A 21,613-nucleotide genomic window follows, 5' to 3' on the forward strand; every position below is an offset into this window, starting at 1 on the left:
TCTATATTCTAGATCTGCCTGTATAGGCTTAGTTATTGACATACAATGTAACTAGACATGTATCTATTTATTTAGACATTATTTATTTATTTAGCTCCCGCACCTTCTGAAGACACTGCAGATACATAGTCTCCAGATTTCCTACTTCCCAGCAGTGCCAGAACACGTCTGTGTCTCCCTACCAGTTGCATTTAGCTCCCCTTATGCAATGATCACCTATTCATTCCACATCCACCAGGTGCCTGGAGTGTTTTCTGCTCCTCCAGCCCCTGCCTGACTATCATTACTGCAGCCAAGTGCCTGACCATTGTACAACTTCAACCCATCACTGCAATCCTCCTGGCCACCAGAGGATCATATCTGTTCCAGCTCTGCAACTGAATGTGAATAAAGGCACAAGGCACAAGTTGCAATGGGCTATGGCTGCCCTTACCTGTCTCTTAACAATATCCAGGTATACGATAAGACTGGGAGCCCTGACTGATGGAGCAATGAGGCTACGAGCCTCTCTGCATGGCAATGGCACAGCTGTCTGGCTGGAGGCTAAAATCTTACATTACACACATTTAGTGAGAGGTGAGGAAACCTTCAGCAGCCACCTGCATGTGCAGTATATGGAAGTGATGGACAGCCTCAGCATCACCAGCCACTCGTCAATAGCAGTAAATTGGATTTGCATGTGAAGAACAAGGGTTACTTTCATGTGACTTGACAGTTCTGCGCTCAGAATCCTAATTCAGGGACCAGTTACTGTATCTAAGCCCTGCTCTTGGCTGCAGCACACTAAGGGGGGACCCTATGTGTATAGATCCTGGCTTACCTTTAATTCCTGTATGTCATAGATGGTGGTGTGACAGTTCTGCAGCAACTCCAGAGCATCATCTACAATAATGGTAGCAGTCCCACCGCTGGCAAGTTGAACCATGCAAAAGCTAACCCTGGATTCAATAGCTCCTTCTTCATTCCATGGGAGTCCCCAGCAGAAGAAGCAAAAGGCTGGATCCCTCCAAGAGTGTATCCAAAGTTCTGGCTGAGTCTTCTGGGGGTGAGCAGCTCAGCTAGCAGCAATGCAATTCCACATAGCAGGGCAGGTGTACTGCCTCTCCAAGGCTCAAAGTCTACTCACAAGTTGGAATGTCAACCTTCATGGTAGAGAGGATGCAATGGTCAGATCTATTCCTTGGGACTGGAGAAAGTGATCTGGTGGTGATCCCTGTAGACAGATCCTACATGCTTTCTGGGCTGATGCTTGTGTCTTGCAGTGGTGACAAGGCTCTACGTGTCTGCTGGAGAGAGTCTATGATGAGCACTGAGCAGCTCAAGCCTGCTGTCTGAATTCAGCACTGTTCAAGGCAGCATTCCTCTCCACCAGTGACATCATCAGAGGGAGGGGCTTAGCATGCAAATCCTGGACCCTTTCCCTGGATTTTTTTTTTTCTGCCTGCTCTTAAAGGTATCTTGCCGAATGCTTCCACCCTCAGTCCACTTGCAGGAAATCAGGACTGCAGCATCTCCAGGTCTCCAGTATAGGGATGGCTGTGCTAGAGATGTATTTGATGACTGACATGTGAATATATAGAGCTGTCAGTACTGGAGCTGAGGCTTTTATGATCTGCAGTGATTTGGTGCTACAAATGTTGCACTTGATCCTTCTGATACTGTATCTGGTGCAGACGGATACAGTGTAATAAGTGGATGACAGTATAGATGGAGCAGCCTGGAGTCTCATTGCTCTGTATAAAGCTCCACAGGGAGCAAGTGCTTCTTAAAATAGAGCAATTCTCTGTAACACAAGGATTCCTGTGTGGTTAAAAGCTGCACCACCAAAAGCAAGCATGTCCTTTAATGTTTAACTCTTTCTCTGCCTGCAGGGCTGCTGCATGCTGTCAGTGTGCTGGCTGTTGTGTATGTGCTGGATAGTACACAAGTGACATGGTGTCAGTGTGCAGGATGTGGTGTATTGGAGGGCAGGAACAAAAGTGACATGATGTCAGTGTGCTAGGTGTTGTGTGTGTGCAGAATAGTACACAAGTGGCATGGTGTCAGGGTGCTAGGTGCTTTGTGCATGCAGGATAGTGCACAAGTGATATGGTGTTAGGTGTTGTGTGTGTAGGATAGTACACAAGTGACATGGTGTCAGTGTGCTAGGTGGGCTAGGTGCTGTGTATGTGCAGTATAGTACATAAGTGACATGGTTTCAGTGTGTTAGGTGCTGTTTATGTGCAGTATGTAACACAAGTGCATACAGTCATCGTGCAGGATGTTGTGTATTTTCTGGAAAGGACACAAATACATGGTGTCCGTGTGCAAGTTGCTGTGTATGTGCAGGACAGTACACAAGTGACATGGTGTCGGTGTGCTGCACGTTGTGTATTTGTAGACACAGGAATGGCATACAACCAGTGTCCTGGATGATGTATACTTGCATGACAGTGCACAAGTGACATGTGTATTTGTAGACACATGTTTTCAGTGGCCTGGGTGTTGTGTATATTTGCGAGCAAGCAAGCGTGTCCTTTAACGTTTAACCTCTTCACTGCCTGCAGGGCTGCTGCATGCTGTCAGTGTGCTGGATGTTGTATATTTGAAGGCAGGAACAAATGTGACATGGTGTCAGTGCGCTGGATGTGGAGAATGGGCAGGCAGGGACACACGTAACCTGCTCTCAGTGGGCTGGATCTTGTGTATTTGTAGGCAGAGATGCAAGTGCATCCCGTCAGTGTACTGTAAGTTGTGTATATTTGCAAGTAAGCAAAATTCTCCTTTAATGTTTAACCCCTCACTGCCTGCGGAACTGCTGCATGCTGACAGTGTGTTGGATGTGTATTTGAAGGCAGGAACAAATGTAACATGTTGTCAGTGTGCTGGATCTTGTTTATGTGCAGGTGTATGTGTGACATGCTGTCAGTGTCCTGGATGTTGTGTATTTGCAGGTATATGTGTGCTGGATTTGTATATTTGTAGGTACACGTGTGACATGCTGTCAGTGTGCTGGATGTTGTGTATTTGCAGGTATATGTGTGACATGCTGTCAGTGTCCTGCATGTTGTGTATTTGCAGGTATATGTGTGACATGTTGTCAGTGTCCTGGATGTTGTGTATTTGTAGGTATATGTGTGACATGCTGTCAGTGTCCAGGATGTTGTGTATTTGCAGATATATGTGTGACATGCTGTCAGTGTGCTGGATGTTGTGTATTTGCAGATATATGTGTGACATGCTGTCAGTGTCCTGGATGTTGTGTATTTGCAGATACATGTGTGATATGCTGTCAGTGTGCTGGATCTGTGTATTTGCAGGCACACAAGTGGTACAGGAGACAGCACTGTGTGCAGAGAGATGCAGGAGTAGGGGGCTTTACTGATGGACGAGGTGGGAGGACTGCATAGTATGAGGAGGTGGGCGTCAGCTCAGGGGACGTGGATGGATGCAGGCAGCTTTGCCCAGTATTCTGCAGCAGATCTGACAGCCGCCCTGGCACATGCCCCTCTCCTGGGAGCCTTGGCATAATAATAATGTACAAACACCTGGCCTACGGATGATGGCACAAGGGACCAGACCCCTGGGGTTGAGGGCAGGCTGCAGGTTGGCTCCAGCTGTTGTGTCACTGCAAGTATCTGCATGTAACCCTAGCCAGGATATTCTGGGAGTTGTAGTCCATCCAGGGCAGGGAACAGGTTGATTATTAGATTAGTGATCTAGGATCAGCCAGCAATCTACAGCAGTGTTCACAGAGCGGAGTACAGACCTTGCAGTCTCTGTGGCCACCACTTCATTTTCCAGGGCCTCATTGAGTGTGAAATTTCAATTTCCAGCTGTAGCCCCTTTGGTGACAGGCACATGGTTGGAGGGGGCAAAGCACAGGTTAGGGGATTAATCTGCTTGTATCCTTCCATCAGTAACCCAGATCACCCTGCCACCATGCATATCCCTGGTGGTAAGAGACATATGGGTATATAGATGATCTGAGCAATCAGTACAGTTTGTTTTATCCAATGGGCTAATTAGGCTCTATACTGTCAAGTGGGCAGTGCTGGCAGGGGCATATAGTCAAGGACCACCCACCTGACAATAGAGAGCCTAATTAGCATATATGGTGATGAACTTAACAGCAAATATTGCTTGGGGACAGTGGGAGCTCAAGGAAAATATTCTAACTGTGCTGAAATCAGTGACATGGAGCAAAGGGTGCAAAGAACTAAGGTCACACATAGCTAGCGGCAGCCAAAACGCACAGCGTTAAAGATCACGGTGGAAACGCATTGTGTTTTTATCTGCAAAAATTTTTACAGAAAGTTCCCACGGTGTTTTAGGCAGAAACTTTGCAGAATTTTCCTCTGCGGACTTTCTGTTACAATTATACCTATGTGCAAACCGCCGGCGTCTCCGTAGATATAACTGACATGCTGCGGTTTCCAAAACCACGCTGGTTTTAGAAACTACGGAGTGTCTGCACTGTTTTTTTCTGCAAGCTGGACATGGGATTCGCTAGAATCCCATCCATTTTGCCCCGACTGTATAATGCTGCGATTTTTCCCGTGCCATTTCCTCCGTGGGCAAATTGCGACATTTACGTTCCGTGGGGCCCTTAGGGTGCATTCACACTACGTAACGCCAGCGTGTATCACAGCCGTACACGCCGGCGTTACAGCAGGGCTGCCGGACACTTCCCATTCATTTCCATGGGAGCCGGCATGCGAGCGCTCCCCATAGAAATGAATGGACTGCTTTTTTCCATTCATTTCTATGGGGAGCGCTCGAATGCCGGCTCCCATAGAAATGAATGAGAAGTGTCCGGCAGCCCTGCTGTAACGCCGGCGTGTACGGCTGTGATACACGCTGGCGTTACGTAGTGTGAATGCACCCTTACATTGTTTTTTTTTGTTGCAGATTTTGCTGTGTTTTTTCTTTGAGCCAAAGCCAGGAGAGGATTGAGCAGAAGGGAGACACATAAGAACTTCCTATATATTTCACATTATCCTTGTAGCCATTCTTGGCTGTGGCCCGATAAACCGCGACAAAATCTGCAACAAAAAAAGCTGCGTTTCCACAACGTGGGGTCTCATTCTAAGGGCCCACATTGCGGAAAACCATAAAAGTGATTGTGATCCTGACTACTCCCATCCACAAACTGCGGGGGGGGGAGGCTGCGGAAAAGCTGAGTTTTTTAGAAATGTGACATGTCAACTTTACCTGCGGAAACGCTTTCCTATACATTTTCCTACGGCTATGGCTGCACATTGCGGAAAGCAGCGTTTCTTCATAACGTATCCGGTTTTGAGAATCACAGCATGTTAATCTTAGCTGAGGAGTTGCGACTGGATTTCCTATATATTTAATAGCACTTTATTTGCTCACATCATTCTGACACCCTTTGTGGACCAGACAATCCTGAATCCGAGGCCACCTTGGTTGTAGTCACGGAGTTCCACTTTAACCTCATATGGCTGATATACATAGTACGGCAACAAATGCAATTCAATTTTTCTGAATGCGTTTGTTTTAGTGGAAAGCACCTGGAAAGTTTTTGAAAATTTCTGCAATAAATCTCTTGTGTGCATTTACCCTCCCATGCCAGACCAGTCTGAATTGCATTGGGCATCTCCATATCCTCTGCAGCTAGGCACAGGATACACTTGCAGGATGACAATACCATTCTGATATCACTCATTGCAATGATATGTAGAGCGCCAACATGTGGTGCCTTGCTGCATGTACAAAATTCCTCTATGGTCAACTCAGTTCAGTAGACACCCTTTACATGCCAGATCCCCTATTAATATGAGTTACTAACAGATACTTTCTTGCCTCTGAAAATATTTACCCTTTATGCCCAAACTACCCAACCAACTTCTTTTCATGCCAGACCACCGTGCAAGGGACCCCTAACCAGTCTTTTCATGTGCATAAAACCCCTTAAGCTCCCCTTCAATGCCAGACCATTGTGCAATGGACCCCTATGCACCTTTCCATGCCAAATTACTGTGTAATACACCCCAAGCACCCTTTCCATGCCAGATAACTTTGTAATGTACCCCTAAGCCATACCTCCCAACTTTCAAAGAACAGAAAGTGGGACAAGATGTGCAGCACGCTATGCAAATTTAGCTCCACCCACTTCTACATTGATTCCGCCCATTCTCATCCATTTTTCATGTGCCCCCACACAGTATAATCCTCCTACAGTCACCGGTACATTATATGCCGTCACATTATAATGCCCCCTTCCAACTGCCCCACAGTATTAAGTCCCTCTCCTGGTGCCCCAGTTTAAACTGGGGGAAACTGGAGGGGGACATGAAGCTGGGGCAGATGAAAAGGGACATTAATCCATAAGGGTAACGGAAGGGAGACATTAAACGGGGGGCAACAAGAGTCAGACAGGTTCCCCTCCAGCTATTCTCACATTTTTATGACCTCCTCCAATGATCCCCATTGTTTAATGTCCCCCACCAGCTGTCCCAAGTATAATGTGCCTCTTAATACCCCCACCAGTTTAAGTTCCCCCTCTTTATCTCCCCTCCAGTTTAATTGACCCCTCCATCTCTGCTCCCAGTTTAATGTCCCTCCTTCATCTGCCCTGTTTAATGCCCCCCTCCATCTCTGCCCCCACTTTCATGTCCCCATTTCATCCTGACCCCAGTGTAATGTCCCCCTTTCATTTGCCCTCAGTTTAATGCCCTGTTCATCTGCCTCCAATTTAATGCTCCCCCTCCATCTTTGCCCTAATTTAATGTTCCCCTTCCATCTTTGCCCCAATTTAATGATCCACCTCCATCTCTGCTCCAGTTTCATCCCTCCCTTTATCATGCCTTCTTTTATCATGCCCCCCTTTATCTGCCCCCTCCATCTCCCCTATCATGCCCCCTCAATTTGCCCTCAAAGTTTAACATAAAAAACACTGATACTCCCCATTCCTTGCTCCTCTGCCACTCTGTGCAGTCTCAGTCACAGAATGATCTTGGAGCAGATGAGTTGAACCTGGGACAAACCTCTCCCTGAGCGGGACCCAACCTGGAATCAGGGAATGTCCCTCAGATTCTGGGACAGTTCGGAGGTATGTCCAAAGCACCCTTTTCAAGCCAGACCATTGTGTAATGGACTCCAAGCACCCTTTCCTTGCCATATTAGTGTGCAATGGACACATAAGCACCCTTTCCATGCCAGACCACAATGCACCCTTTCCAAGCCAGAGTACTGTGCAATGACTAGGTATCTAAGTAGAAGCAGTTCCATAAATCTCATTCACAAGGCTCTGACTCCTTGGAGACTGCACTTTGCATTCTTGATTTGCGTCTTCCCACCCCCTGGCTATGGATGTCTATGTGCTGACTTTCTATCTATCCCTTTCCTTCATGATGGCTCCCTGGATGTGGGATGGCTATGGTAGGAGACAGATACACTCGGTGTAACAAACAAGATGGGGGGTAGGAGCTCTCTAACCCCAAGGCTCGGGCTGGCTGCAGATGTGCTGCTCCCTGTGGTCCCCGCTTGCTGGAGTTGATAACATGATAGAAGTTTAGTACAATCTTCTCTGCCGTCCAACAACCTGTTATTTCAGCTCCCCCGAGCCTCATCTATATCCCAGGGAGAGAGGCGACAGCTGTGCGCTGTTCAGAGGGGAGCTGCAGCTTCAGGCCCTGAATAAACAGGGAAGTGTGAAAGTGAATTTCCTTCTAATTCTGGGGACATGCAGTGTGAATACGGCTGTACTGCCCTCCGGAAAATCCAGCAGCGTGTTCTCCTGAAAGACGCCACAGAAAGAACCTTCCGAATTTGGGTGTTTTTGTTGCATCTGACCTGCAGGTTTCTCTGCAAAGGTTAAAAGCTGCAGATTAACCCCGCAGCAGTTCTTGATATGTAAAACCCTCAGGACAGGTCACTTTGGCTACAGGTTGTAGTCCCAGGATATAGAGGACAATTCCATAAACATCACCCACTGTGCCGCTCTTGTACATCACTCATCGCTGTCTGTGTCTCACCAGCCTTAGGGTCCATTCACACGGAGTAAACGCGCACTCATTTTGGCAAAATACACGTGTAAAATTAAGACTCTCATTGACTTCAATGACATGTTTTGCACATGTAAAAAAATGTGTCAAAAAAAGCCTTGTGGTTTTTTTTACATGCGTAATGCATTGAAAGCATAGGGAAAAAAGCCTCCCATTGATTTCAATGGGGAGCGCACGTATGCCGGCTCCCATTCAAGTCAATGGGGGTTGCTTTTTACGTGCTCATTCTGAATGTGTTTTTACGATCAGAATGAGCACAGTGCTACATCGTGTGAAGGCTCCCTTAGACTGAATTTACACACTGTTTTGATACAGTTTTTCAATGCAGTTTCTTCTGGTATAGCGATGAGTGTGTACAGATCGCAAGAAAGACTGATACTTCTCCAGGATTAAAATAACCCCAAAAAAATCTAAATAAAATGTAGAAACTATAAAATGTTGCTCAATAATAATTTGTATCTAATCAGCTGGTTATATATGTGTTAGTATATCCACTGCACCGCTTTCCCATACTCCTGAATAGCAAATCATTTTTCTTATATAGTGATTGTCACGGGATGGTTAGAGTCTATACTATAGGCAATGTGTAATATATATTTCATGTGGAATGTATTCTCTAACCTGTTATATACATCAATGTGTAGTTGGCTGATTAGGGTCTAGTGTGTTAGCACATTGTATGCAGATACATCTAACTAGTGAGGACCAGTGAGGACAATGGGTGGAGATAATCTGATCAGTGTCTCCAAGAAGATGTTGGATGGTGCATTGTCCATAGTAGACAGGGAGTCTGCTCTCCTTGGTATAGGTGAGGGGGGAAGGATCTGTGACTCAGCTCTTCCCACCCACAGATATAGGTGTAACAGTCTTAGCATGTAGTTGTAGCTGGAGTTAGTATGTGTTAGCCGGCCTGTGCACAGCTCTGCAGAGAGCCAGGATTTAGTTACAGGACCAAGGAACCAAAGTTATCATTGGATTGTGACTTCTGTGGACTTATTGTTATTACGGTTGATGTGACCGCCGCCGGCTACTAACTTTATGGATTACAATAAATTGCTGTTGTCTCCCGACCTCTTGCGTCCGTGTTGATTCAAAAGACCATCCGGAGGAAGACGTATACCTTTGCTCCGTGACAGTGATATTGCTGCATAACATCTACTATCTATCTATCTATCTATCTATCTATCTATCTATCTATCTATCTATCTATCTATCTATCCATTTCCTATCTATCTATCTATCTATCTATCTATCTATCTATGTATCTATCTATCCATCTCCTATCTATCTATCTATCTATCTAGCTATCTATCTCCTATCTATCTATCTATCTATCTATCTATCTATCTATCTATCTCCTATCTATCTATCTATCTATCTATCTATCTATCTATCTATCTCCTATCTATCTATCTATCTATCTCCTATCTATCTATCTATCTATCTATCATCTATCTATCTATCTATCTATCTATCTATCTATCTATCTATCCATCTTCTATCTATCTATCTATCTATCTATCTCCTATCTATCTATCTATCTATCTATCTATCTATCTCCTATCTATCTATCTATCTCCTATCTATCTATCTATCTATCTATCTATCCATCTTCTATCTATCTATCTATCTATCTATCTATCTATCTATCTATCTCCTATCTATCTATCTATTGACTATCTATCTATCTATCTATCTATCAATCTATCTATCTATCCATCTCCTATCTATCTATCTATCTATTATCTATCTATCTATCTATCTATCTATCTATCTATCTATCTATCTCCTTATCTATCTATCTATCTATCTATCTATCTCCTTATCTATCTATCTATCTATCTATCTATCTATCTCCTATCTATCTATCTATCTATCTCCTATCTATCTATCTATCTATCTATCTATCCATCTCCTATCTATCTATCTATCTATCTATCTATCTATCTATCTCCTATCTATCTATCTATCTATTTATCTATCATCTATCTATCTATCTATCTCATCTCTATGTATGTATGTATCTATCTATCTATCTATCTATCTATCTATCTATCTTATATCTATATATTGATCTATCTATATTCTATCTATCTATCTATCTATCTATCTATCTATCTATCTATCTATCTCCTATCTATCTATCTATCTCCTATCTATCTATATTCTATCTATCTATCTATCTATCTATCTATCTATCTATCTCCTATCTATCTATCTATCTATCTATCTATCTATCTATCTCCTATCTATCTATCTATCTATCTATCTATCTATCTATCTCCTATCTATCTATCTATCTATCTATCTATCATCTATCTATCTATCTATCTATCTATCATCTATCTATCTCCTATCTATCTATCTATCTATCTATCTATCTATCTATCAATCTATCTATCCATCTCCTATCTATCTATCTATCTATCTATCTATCTATCTCCTTATCTATCTATCTATCTATCTATCTATCTATCTATCTAATCTATCTATCTATCTATCTATCTATCTATCTATCTATCTCCCTATCTATCTTCTATCTATCTATCTATCTATCTATCTATCTCCTATCTATCTATCTATCTATCTATCTATCTATCTATTGACTATCTATCTATCTATCTATCTATCATCTATCTATCTATCTATCTATCTATCTATCTCCTTATCTATCTATCTATCTATCTATCTATCTATCTCCTTATCTATCTATCTATCTATCTATCTATCTCCTATCTATCTATCTATCTATCTATCTATCTATCTATCTATCTATCCATCTCCTATCTATCTATCTATCTATCTATCTATCTCCTATCTATCTATCTATCTATCTATCTATCTATTTATCTATCATCTATCTATCTATCTATCTATCTATTTATCATCTATCTATCTATCTATCTATCTATCTATCTATGTATCTATCTCATCTCTATGTATGTATGTATGTATGTATGTATGTATGTATCTATCTATCTATCTATCTATCTATCTATCTATCTATCTATCTTATATCTATATATTGATCTATCTATATTCTATCTATCTATCTATCTATCTATCTATCTATCTATCTATCTCCTATCTATCTATATTCTATCTATCTATCTATCTATCTATCTATCTATCTATCTATCTCCTATCTATCTATCTATCTATCTATCTATCTATCTATCTATCTATCTAGCTCATCTCACCTCTATCTTGTATTCTTTCTTGCCTAGTACTTCCTCTCCACCTCCTCGCCATGTGCCCTGTATGCTTTGGCTGTGTATTCCTTGTCCTGCACATCCTCAGCTCCTCAGAAGAGGGCATTGCTCCCAGCCTTGAGCTCTCTCCAGTCTCTTCTCAGTGCAGATTCCCTGTTTACAAGCAGCAGCAGCTCCGATGCAATCCTGCAGATTTATGAGGGAAACACTAGGGTTATTTGCTGCATTTCATCTTCTCCTTTTGCAGATTTCCCATTAACCCTCTCCTGCCCACGACATCTGTGCTGAAGTTTGAGGCTGATGGATGAGCTGTGTACGCGGGGTCTGCGGCGGGACACAAATGGTGGCTTCTCTTATTCCTGCTTAAAGCTTTAAGGATTTAAATATAATGCAGGGAGTTAGCCGAATCTGTCCAGGCTTCAGCACTAATCTCCATGTTGTCTGCACCCTTTACACAAATCTGCGCTCAGACCTGGCATTAACCCACGGCCAATAAACCTTCTCCTGCCACTGGGTTTATATATGAGGGCCCTGAAGGGTGTCCTGTAATCTTCCCTCTTGTTACTTGGCAGATGTCGTACTCATTCTCTGGATTCTGTAAATGCCATCTAGAATCCTCAGTCAATGTTACGGCTTCACTCACAAACAATGCAGGGAACTGTATCTAGCAATGCCACAGAGGTTTCACTTTCAAACAATAGATAAATTATACTTGCAGTACCACTCCTGACCACATGGTGCAGTGCTGGGAGAAACCCTGAGTACAAAACTTTAATTCAACCACATATAGTGCAAAGCTTTACAGCAGCATCTAGTGGCTGAAATATACACTGCAGGCATTTGACTTGGTACCTACCCAATTTATGTTAACATCAGAGTCCTTTGTGAAGAGGCTTCTGCATGTGATACATGGAGTTGTGTGAAGATATAAAATAGCAGGTCACAGGGACATTTAATAGTTTAGGAAATACTGGACATATGATAGCAACAGGGGTACCAGAGGTGAAGTCAGCTTTACCTGAGAGTCTGACATGGCTGATAACAGAGAATAATAGATTATAGTCACCTCTCCTACAGTCAGCCTCTCCTCTCCTGACATGGCTGATAACAGATAGTAATAGATTGTATTCACCTGTCCTACAGTCAGTCTCTCTCTCCTGACATGGTTGACAACAGATAGTAATAGATTGTATTCACCTGTCCTACAGTCAGCCTCTCCCTACTGACATGGCTGATAACAGATAGTAATAGATTGTATTCACCTGTCCTACAGTCAGCCTCTCCCCTCCTGACATGGCTGATAACAGATAGTAATAGATTGTAGTCACCTGTCTTACAGTCGGCCTCTCCTCTCCTGACATGGCTGATAACAGAGAGTAATAGATTGTATTCCCCTGTCCTACTGTAGCCTCTCCCTACTGACATGGCTGATAACAGATAGTAATATATTGTATTCCCCTGTCCTACAGTCAGGCTCTCCTCTCCTGACATGGCTGATAACAGATAGTAATATATTGTATTCCCCTGTCCTACAGTCAGCCTCTCCCCTCCTGACATGGCTGATTACAGAGAGTAATAGATTGTATTCACCTGTCCTACAGTCAGCCTCTCCCCTCCTGACATGGCTGATACCAGAGAGTAATAGATTGTATTCCCCTGTCCTACAGTCACCCTCTCCCCTCCTGACATGGCTGATAACAGATAGTAATAGATTGTATTCACCTGTCCTACAGTCAGCCTCTCCCCTCCTGACATGGCTGATAACAGATAGTAATTGATTGTATTCACCTGTCATACAGTCAGCCTCTCCCCTCCTGACATGGCTGATACCAGATAGTAATAGATTGTATTCACCTGTCCTACAGTCGGCCTCTCCTCTCCTGACATGGCTGATAACAGATAGTAATAGATTGTATTCACCTGTCCTACAGTCAGCCTCTCCTCTCCTGACATGGCTGATAACAGATAGTAATAGATTGTACTCACCTGTCCTACAGTCAGCCTCTCCTCTCCTGACATGGCTGATAACAGATAGTAATAGATTGTATTCATCTGTCCTACAGCCGGCCTCTCCTCTCCTGACATGGCTGATAACAGATAGTAATAGATTGTATTCACCTGTCCTACAGTCAGCCTCTCCCCTCCTGACATGGCTGATAACAGATAGTAATAGATTGTATTCACCTGTCCTACAGTCAGCCTCTCCTCTCCTGACATGGCTGATAACAGATAGTAATAGATTGCATTCACCTGTCCTACAGTCAGCCCCTCCTCTCCTGACATGGCTGATAACAGATAGTAATAGATTGTATTCACCCTTCCTACAGTCAGCCTCTCCTCTCCTGACATGGCTGATAGCAGATAGTAATAGATTGTATTCACCTTTCCTACAGTCGGCCTCTCCTGACATGGCTGATAACAGATAGTAATAGATTGTATTCACCTGTCCTACAGTCAGCCTCTCCCCTCCTGACATGGCTGATAACAGATAGTAATTGATTGTATTCACCTGTCATACAGTCAGCCTCTCCCCTCCTGACATGGCTGATACCAGATAGTAATAGATTGTATTCACCTGTCCTACAGTCGGCCTCTCCTCTCCAGACATGGCTGATAACAGATAGTAATAGATTGTATTCACCTGTCCTACAGTCAGCCTCTCCTCTCCTGACATGGCTGATAACAGATAGTAATAGATTGTACTCACCTGTCCTACAGTCAGCCTCTCCTCTCCTGACATGGCTGATAACAGATAGTAATAGATTGTATTCATCTGTCCTACAGCCGGCCTCTCCTCTCCTGACATGGCTGATAACAGATAGTAATAGATTGTATTCACCTGTCCTACAGTCAGCCTCTCCCCTCCTGACATGGCTGATAACAGATAGTAATAGATTGTATTCACCTGTCCTACAGTCAGCCTCTCCTCTCCTGACATGGCTGATAACAGATAGTAATAGATTGCATTCACCTGTCCTACAGTCAGCCCCTCCTCTCCTGACATGGCTGATAACAGATAGTAATAGATTGTATTCACCCTTCCTACAGTCAGCCTCTCCTCTCCTGACATGGCTGATAGCAGATAGTAATAGATTGTATTCACCTTTCCTACAGTCGGCCTCTCCTGACATGGCTGATAACAGATAGTAATAGATTGTATTCCCCTGTCCTACTGTAGCCTCTCCTCTCCTGACATGGCTGATAGCAGATAGGAATAGATTGTATTCACCCTTCTTACAGTCAGCCTCTCCCCCCTGACATGGCTGATAACAGATAGTAATAGATTCTATTCACCTGTCCTACAGTCGGCCTCTCCCCTCCTGACATGGCTGATAACAGATAGTAATAGATTGTATTCACCTGTCCTACAGTCAGCCTCTCCCCTCCTGACATGGCTGATAACAGATAGTAATAGATTGTATTCATCTGTCCTACAGTCGGCCTCTCCTCTCCTGACATGGCTGATAACAGATAGTAACAGATTGTACTCACCTGTCCTACAGTCAGCCTCTCCCCTCCTGACATGGCTGATAACAGATAGTAATAGATTGTATTCACCTGTCCTACAGTCAGCCTCTCCCCTCCTGACATGGCTGATATCAGATAGTAATAGATTGTATTCACCTGTCCTACAGTCAGCCTCTCCTCTCCTGACATGGCTGATAACAGAGAGTAATAGATTGTATTCACCTGTCCTACAGTCAGCCTCTCCCCTCCTGACATGGCTGATAACAGATAGTAATAGATTGTATTCACCTGTCCTACAGTCAGCCTCTCCCCTCCTGACATGGCTGATATCAGATAGTAATAGATTGTATTCACCTGTCCTACAGTCAGCCTCTCCCCTCCTGACATGGCTGATAACAGATAGTAATAGATTGTTGTCACCTGTCTTACAGTCGGCCTCTCCTCTCCTGACATGGCTGATAACAGAGAGTAATAGATTGTATTCCCCTGTCCGACAGTCAGCCTCTCCTCTCCTGACATGGCTGATAACAGATAGTAATATATTGTATTCCCCTGTCCTACAGTCAGGCTCTCCTCTCCTGACATGGCTGATAACAGATAGTAATATATTGTATTCCCCTGTCCTACAGTCAGCCTCTCCTCTCCTGACATGGCTGATTACAGAGAGTAATAGATTGTATTCACCTGTCCTACAGTCAGCCTCTCCCCTCCTGACATGGCTGATAACAGATAGTAATAGATTGTATTCACCTGTCCTACAGTCAGCCTCTCCCCTCCTGACATGGCTGATATCAGATAGTAATAGATTGTATTCCCCTGTCCTACAGTCGGCCTCTCCCCTCCTGACATGGCTGATAACAGATAGTAATAGATTGTATTCACCTGTCCTACAGTCAGCCTCTCCCCTCCTGACATGGCTGATAACAGATAGTAATAGATTGTATTCACCCTTCCTACAGTCAGCCTCTCCTCTCCTGACATGGCTGATAACAGATAGTAATAGATTGTACTCACCTGTCCTACAGTCAGCCTCTCCTCTCCTGACATGGCTGATAACAGATAGTAATAGATTGTATTCACCCTTCCTACAGTCAGCCTCTCCTCTCCTGACATGGCTGATAGCAGATAGTAATAGATTGTATTCACCTGTCCTACAGTCGGCCTCTCCTGACATGGCTGATAACAGATAGTAATAGATTGTATTCCCCTGTCCTACTGTAGCCTCTCCTCTCCTGACATGGCTGATAGCAGATAGTAATAGATTGTATTCACCCTTCCTACAGTCAGCCTCTCCCCCCTGACATGGCTGATAACAGATAGTAATAGATTCTATTCACCTGTCCTACAGTCGGCCTCTCCCCTCCTGACATGGCTGATAACAGATAGTAATAGATTGTATTCACCTGTCCTACAGTCAGCCTCTCCCCTCCTGACATGGCTGATAACAGATAGTAATAGATTGTATTCATCTGTCCTACAGTCGGCCTCTCCTCTCCTGACATGGCTGATAACAGATAGTAACAGATTGTACTCACCTGTCCTACAGTCAGCCTCTCCCCTCCTGACATGGCTGATAACAGATAGTAATAGATTGTATTCACCTGTCCTACAGTCAGCCTCTCCCCTCCTGACATGGCTGATATCAGATAGTAATAGATTGTATTCACCTGTCCTACAGTCAGCCTCTCCTCTCCTGACATGGCTGATAACAGAGAGTAATAGATTGTATTCACCTGTCCTACAGTCAGCCTCTCCCCTCCTGACATGGCTGATAACAGATAGTAATAGATTGTATTCACCTGTCCTACAGTCAGCCTCTCCCCTCCTGACATGGCTGATATCAGATAGTAATAGGTTGTATTCACCTGTCCTACAGTCAGCCTCTCCCCTCCTGACATGGCTGATAACAGATAGTAATAGATTGTTGTCACCTGTCTTACAGTCGGCCTCTCCTCTCCTGACATGGCTGATAACAGAGAGTAATAGATTGTATTCCCCTGTCCGACAGTCAGCCTCTCCTCTCCTGACATGGCTGATAACAGATAGTAATATATTGTATTCCCCTGTCCTACAGTCAGGCTCTCCTCTCCTGACATGGCTGATAACAGATAGTAATATATTGTATTCCCCTGTCCTACAGTCAGCCTCTCCTCTCCTGACATGGCTGATTACAGAGAGTAATAGATTGTATTCACCTGTCCTACAGTCAGCCTCTCCCCTCCTGACATGGCTGATAACAGATAGTAATAGATTGTATTCACCTGTCCTACAGTCAGCCTCTCCCCTCCTGACATGGCTGATATCAGATAGTAATAGATTGTATTCCCCTGTCCTACAGTCGGCCTCTCCCCTCCTGACATGGCTGATAACAGATAGTAATAGATTGTATTCACCTGTCCTACAGTCAGCCTCTCCCCTCCTGACATGGCTGATAACAGATAGTAATAGATTGTATTCACCCTTCCTACAGTCAGCCTCTCCTCTCCTGACATGGCTGATAACAGATAGTAATAGATTGTACTCACCTGTCCTACAGTCAGCCTCTCCTCTCCTGACATGGCTGATAACAGATAGTAATAGATTGTATTCACCCTTCCTACAGTCAGCCTCTCCTCTCCTGACATGGCTGATAGCAGATAGTAATAGATTGTATTCACCTGTCCTACAGTTGGCCTCTCCTGACATGGCTGATAACAGATAGTAATAGATTGTATTCCCCTGTCCTACTGTAGCCTCTCCTCTCCTGACATGGCTGATAGCAGATAGTAATAGATTGTATTCACCCTTCCTACAGTCAGCCTCTCCCCCCTGACATGGCTGATAACAGATAGTAATAGATTGTATTCACCTGTCCTACAGTCGGCCTCTCCCCTCCTGACATGGCTGATAACAGATAGTAATAGATTGTATTCACCTGTCCTACAGTCAGCCTCTCCCCTCCTGACATGGCTGATATCAGATAGTAATAGATTGTATTCACCTGTCCTACAGTCAGCCTCTCCCCTCCTGACATGGCTGATAACAGATAGTAATAGATTGTAGTCACCTGTCTTACAGTCGGCCTCTCCTCTCCTGACATGGCTGATAACAGAGAGTAATAGATTGTATTCCCCTGTCCTACTGTAGCCTCTCCTCTCCTGACATGGCTGATAGCAGATAGTAATAGATTGTATTCACCCTTCCTACAGTCAGCCTCTCCCCCCTGACATGGCTGATAACAGATAGTAATAGATTGTATTCACCTGTCCTACAGTCGGCCTCTCCCCTCCTGACATGGCTGATAACAGATAGTAATAGATTGTATTCACCTGTCCTACAGTCAGCCTCTCCCCTCCTGACATGGCTGATAACAGATAGTAATAGATTGTATTCATCTGTCCTACAGTCGGCCTCTCCTCTCCTGACATGGCTGATAACAGATAGTAATAGATTGTACTCACCTGTCCTACAGTCAGCCTCTCCCCTCCTGACATGGCTGATATCAGATAGTAATAGATTGTATTCACCTGTCCTACAGTCGGCCTCTCCCCTCCTGACATGGCTGATAACAGATAGTAATAGATTGTATTCACCTGTCCTACAGTCAGCCTCTCCCCTCCTGACATGGCTGATATCAGATAGTAATAGATTGTATTCACCTGTCCTACAGTCAGCCTCTCCCCTCCTGACATGGCTGATAACAGATAGTAATAGATTGTAGTCACCTGTCTTACAGTCGGCCTCTCCTCTCCTGACATGGCTGATAACAGAGAGTAATAGATTGTATTCCCCTGTCCTACAGTCAGCCTCTCCTCTCCTGACATGGCTGATAACAGATAGTAATATATTGTATTCCCCTGTCCTACAGTCAGGCTCTCCTCTCCTGACATGGCTGATAACAGATAGTAATAGATTGTACTCACCTGTCCTACAGTCAGCCTCTCCTCTCCTGACATGGCTGATAACAGATAGTAATAGATTGTATTCACCCTTCCTACAGTCAGCCTCTCCTCTCCTGACATGGCTGATAGCAGATAGTAATAGATTGTATTCACCTGTCCTACAGTTGGCCTCTCCTGACATGGCTGATAACAGATAGTAATAGATTGTATTCCCCTGTCCTACTGTAGCCTCTCCTCTCCTGACATGGCTGATAGCAGATAGTAATAGATTGTATTCACCCTTCCTACAGTCAGCCTCTCCCCCCTGACATGGCTGATAACAGATAGTAATAGATTGTATTCACCTGTCCTACAGTCGGCCTCTCCCCTCCTGACATGGCTGATAACAGATAGTAATAGATTGTATTCACCTGTCCTACAGTCAGCCTCTCCCCTCCTGACATGGCTGATATCAGATAGTAATAGATTGTATTCACCTGTCCTACAGTCAGCCTCTCCCCTCCTGACATGGCTGATAACAGATAGTAATAGATTGTAGTCACCTGTCTTACAGTCGGCCTCTCCTCTCCTGACATGGCTGATAACAGAGAGTAATAGATTGTATTCCCCTGTCCTACTGTAGCCTCTCCTCTCCTGACATGGCTGATAGCAGATAGTAATAGATTGTATTCACCCTTCCTACAGTCAGCCTCTCCCCCCTGACATGGCTGATAACAGATAGTAATAGATTGTATTCACCTGTCCTACAGTCGGCCTCTCCCCTCCTGACATGGCTGATAACAGATAGTAATAGATTGTATTCACCTGTCCTACAGTCAGCCTCTCCCCTCCTGACATGGCTGATAACAGATAGTAATAGATTGTATTCATCTGTCCTACAGTCGGCCTCTCCTCTCCTGACATGGCTGATAACAGATAGTAATAGATTGTACTCACCTGTCCTACAGTCAGCCTCTCCCCTCCTGACATGGCTGATATCAGATAGTAATAGATTGTATTCACCTGTCCTACAGTCGGCCTCTCCCCTCCTGACATGGCTGATAACAGATAGTAATAGATTGTATTCACCTGTCCTACAGTCAGCCTCTCCCCTCCTGACATGGCTGATATCAGATAGTAATAGATTGTATTCACCTGTCCTACAGTCAGCCTCTCCCCTCCTGACATGGCTGATAACAGATAGTAATAGATTGTAGTCACCTGTCTTACAGTCGGCCTCTCCTCTCCTGACATGGCTGATAACAGAGAGTAATAGATTGTATTCCCCTGTCCTACAGTCAGCCTCTCCTCTCCTGACATGGCTGATAACAGATAGTAATATATTGTATTCCCCTGTCCTACAGTCAGGCTCTCCTCTCCTGACATGGCTGATAACAGATAGTAATATATTGTATTCCCCTGTCCTACAGTCAGCCTCTCCTCTCCTGACATGGCTGATATCAGATAGTAATAGATTGTATTCACCTGTCCTACAGTCAGCCTCTCCTCTCCTGACATGGCTGATAACAGAGAGTAATAGATTGTATTCACCTGTCCTACAGTCAGTCTCTCCCCTCCTGACATGGCTGATAACAGATAGTAATAGATTGTATTCACCTGTCCTACAGTCAGCCTCTCCCCTCCTGACATGGCTGATAACAGATAGTAATAGATTGTAGTCACCTGTCTTACAGTCGGCCTCTCCTCTCCTGACATGGCTGATAACAGAGAGTAATAGATTGTATTCCCCTGTCCTACAGTCAGCCTCTCCTCTCCTGACATGGCTGATAACAGATAGTAATAGATTGTACTCACCTGTCCTACAGTCAGCCTCTCCTCTCCTGACATGGCTGATAACAGATAGTAATAGATTGTATTCACCCTTCCTACAGTCAGCCTCTCCTCTCCTGACATGGCTGATAGCAGATAGTAATAGATTGTATTCACCTGTCCTACAGTCGGCCTCTCCTGACATGGCTGATAACAGATAGTAATAGATTGTATTCCCCTGTCCTACTGTAGCCTCTCCTCTCCTGACATGGCTGATAGCAGATAGTAATAGATTGTATTCACCCTTCCTACAGTCAGCCTCTCCCCCCTGACATGGCTGATAACAGATAGTAATAGATTGTATTCATCTGTCCTACAGTCGGCCTCTCCCCTCCTGACATGGCTGATAACAGATAGTAATAGATTGTATTCACCTGTCCTACAGTCAGCCTCTCCCCTCCTGACATGGCTGATATCAGATAGTAATAGATTGTATTCACCTGTCCTACAGTCAGCCTCTCCCCTCCTGACATGGCTGATAACAGATAGTAATAGATTGTAGTCAACTGTCTTACAGTCGGCCTCTCCTCTCCTGACATGGCTGATAACAGAGAGTAATAGATTGTATTCCCCTGTCCTACTGTAGCCTCTCCTCTCCTGACATGGCTGATAGCAGATAGTAATAGATTGTATTCACCCTTCCTACAGTCAGCCTCTCCCCCCTGACATGGCTGATAACAGATAGTAATAGATTGTATTCACCTGTCCTACAGTCAGCCTCTCCCCTCCTGACATGGCTGATAACAGATAGTAATAGATTGTAGTCACCTGTCTTACAGTCGGCCTCTCCTCTCCTGACATGGCTGATAACAGAGAGTAATAGATTGTATTCCCCTGTCCTACAGTCAGCCTCTCCTCTCCTGACATGGCTGATAACAGATAGTAATAGATTGTACTCACCTGTCCTACAGTCAGCCTCTCCTCTCCTGACATGGCTGATAACAGATAGTAATAGATTGTATTCACCCTTCCTACAGTCAGCCTCTCCTCTCCTGACATGGCTGATAGCAGATAGTAATAGATTGTATTCACCTGTCCTACAGTCGGCCTCTCCTGACATGGCTGATAACAGATAGTAATAGATTGTATTCCCCTGTCCTACTGTAGCCTCTCCTCTCCTGACATGGCTGATAGCAGATAGTAATAGATTGTATTCACCCTTCCTACAGTCAGCCTCTCCCCCCTGACATGGCTGATAACAGATAGTAATAGATTGTATTCATCTGTCCTA

General features: G+C 44.2%; 1 protein-coding gene across 3 annotated transcripts in view; it reads right to left on the reverse strand.

The window, feature by feature from the left end:
• Positions 1 to 1,297, reverse strand: part of LOC142184404 (protocadherin-11 X-linked-like) — a 905,556-nt gene extending 904,259 nt beyond the window's left edge. For all 3 annotated transcript variants that reach the window (XM_075259249.1, XM_075259252.1, XM_075259250.1), the window contains exon 1: positions 821 to 1,297. The gene's annotated coding sequence lies outside the window, so the exon portion shown is untranslated. The remainder of the gene's footprint in view (positions 1 to 820) is intronic.
• Positions 1,298 to 21,613: the final 20,316 nt, after the last annotated feature.

Source organism: Leptodactylus fuscus, chromosome 11 (assembly GCF_031893055.1).
Source record: "Leptodactylus fuscus isolate aLepFus1 chromosome 11, aLepFus1.hap2, whole genome shotgun sequence".
Lineage (NCBI taxonomy): Eukaryota > Metazoa > Chordata > Amphibia > Anura > Leptodactylidae > Leptodactylus > Leptodactylus fuscus.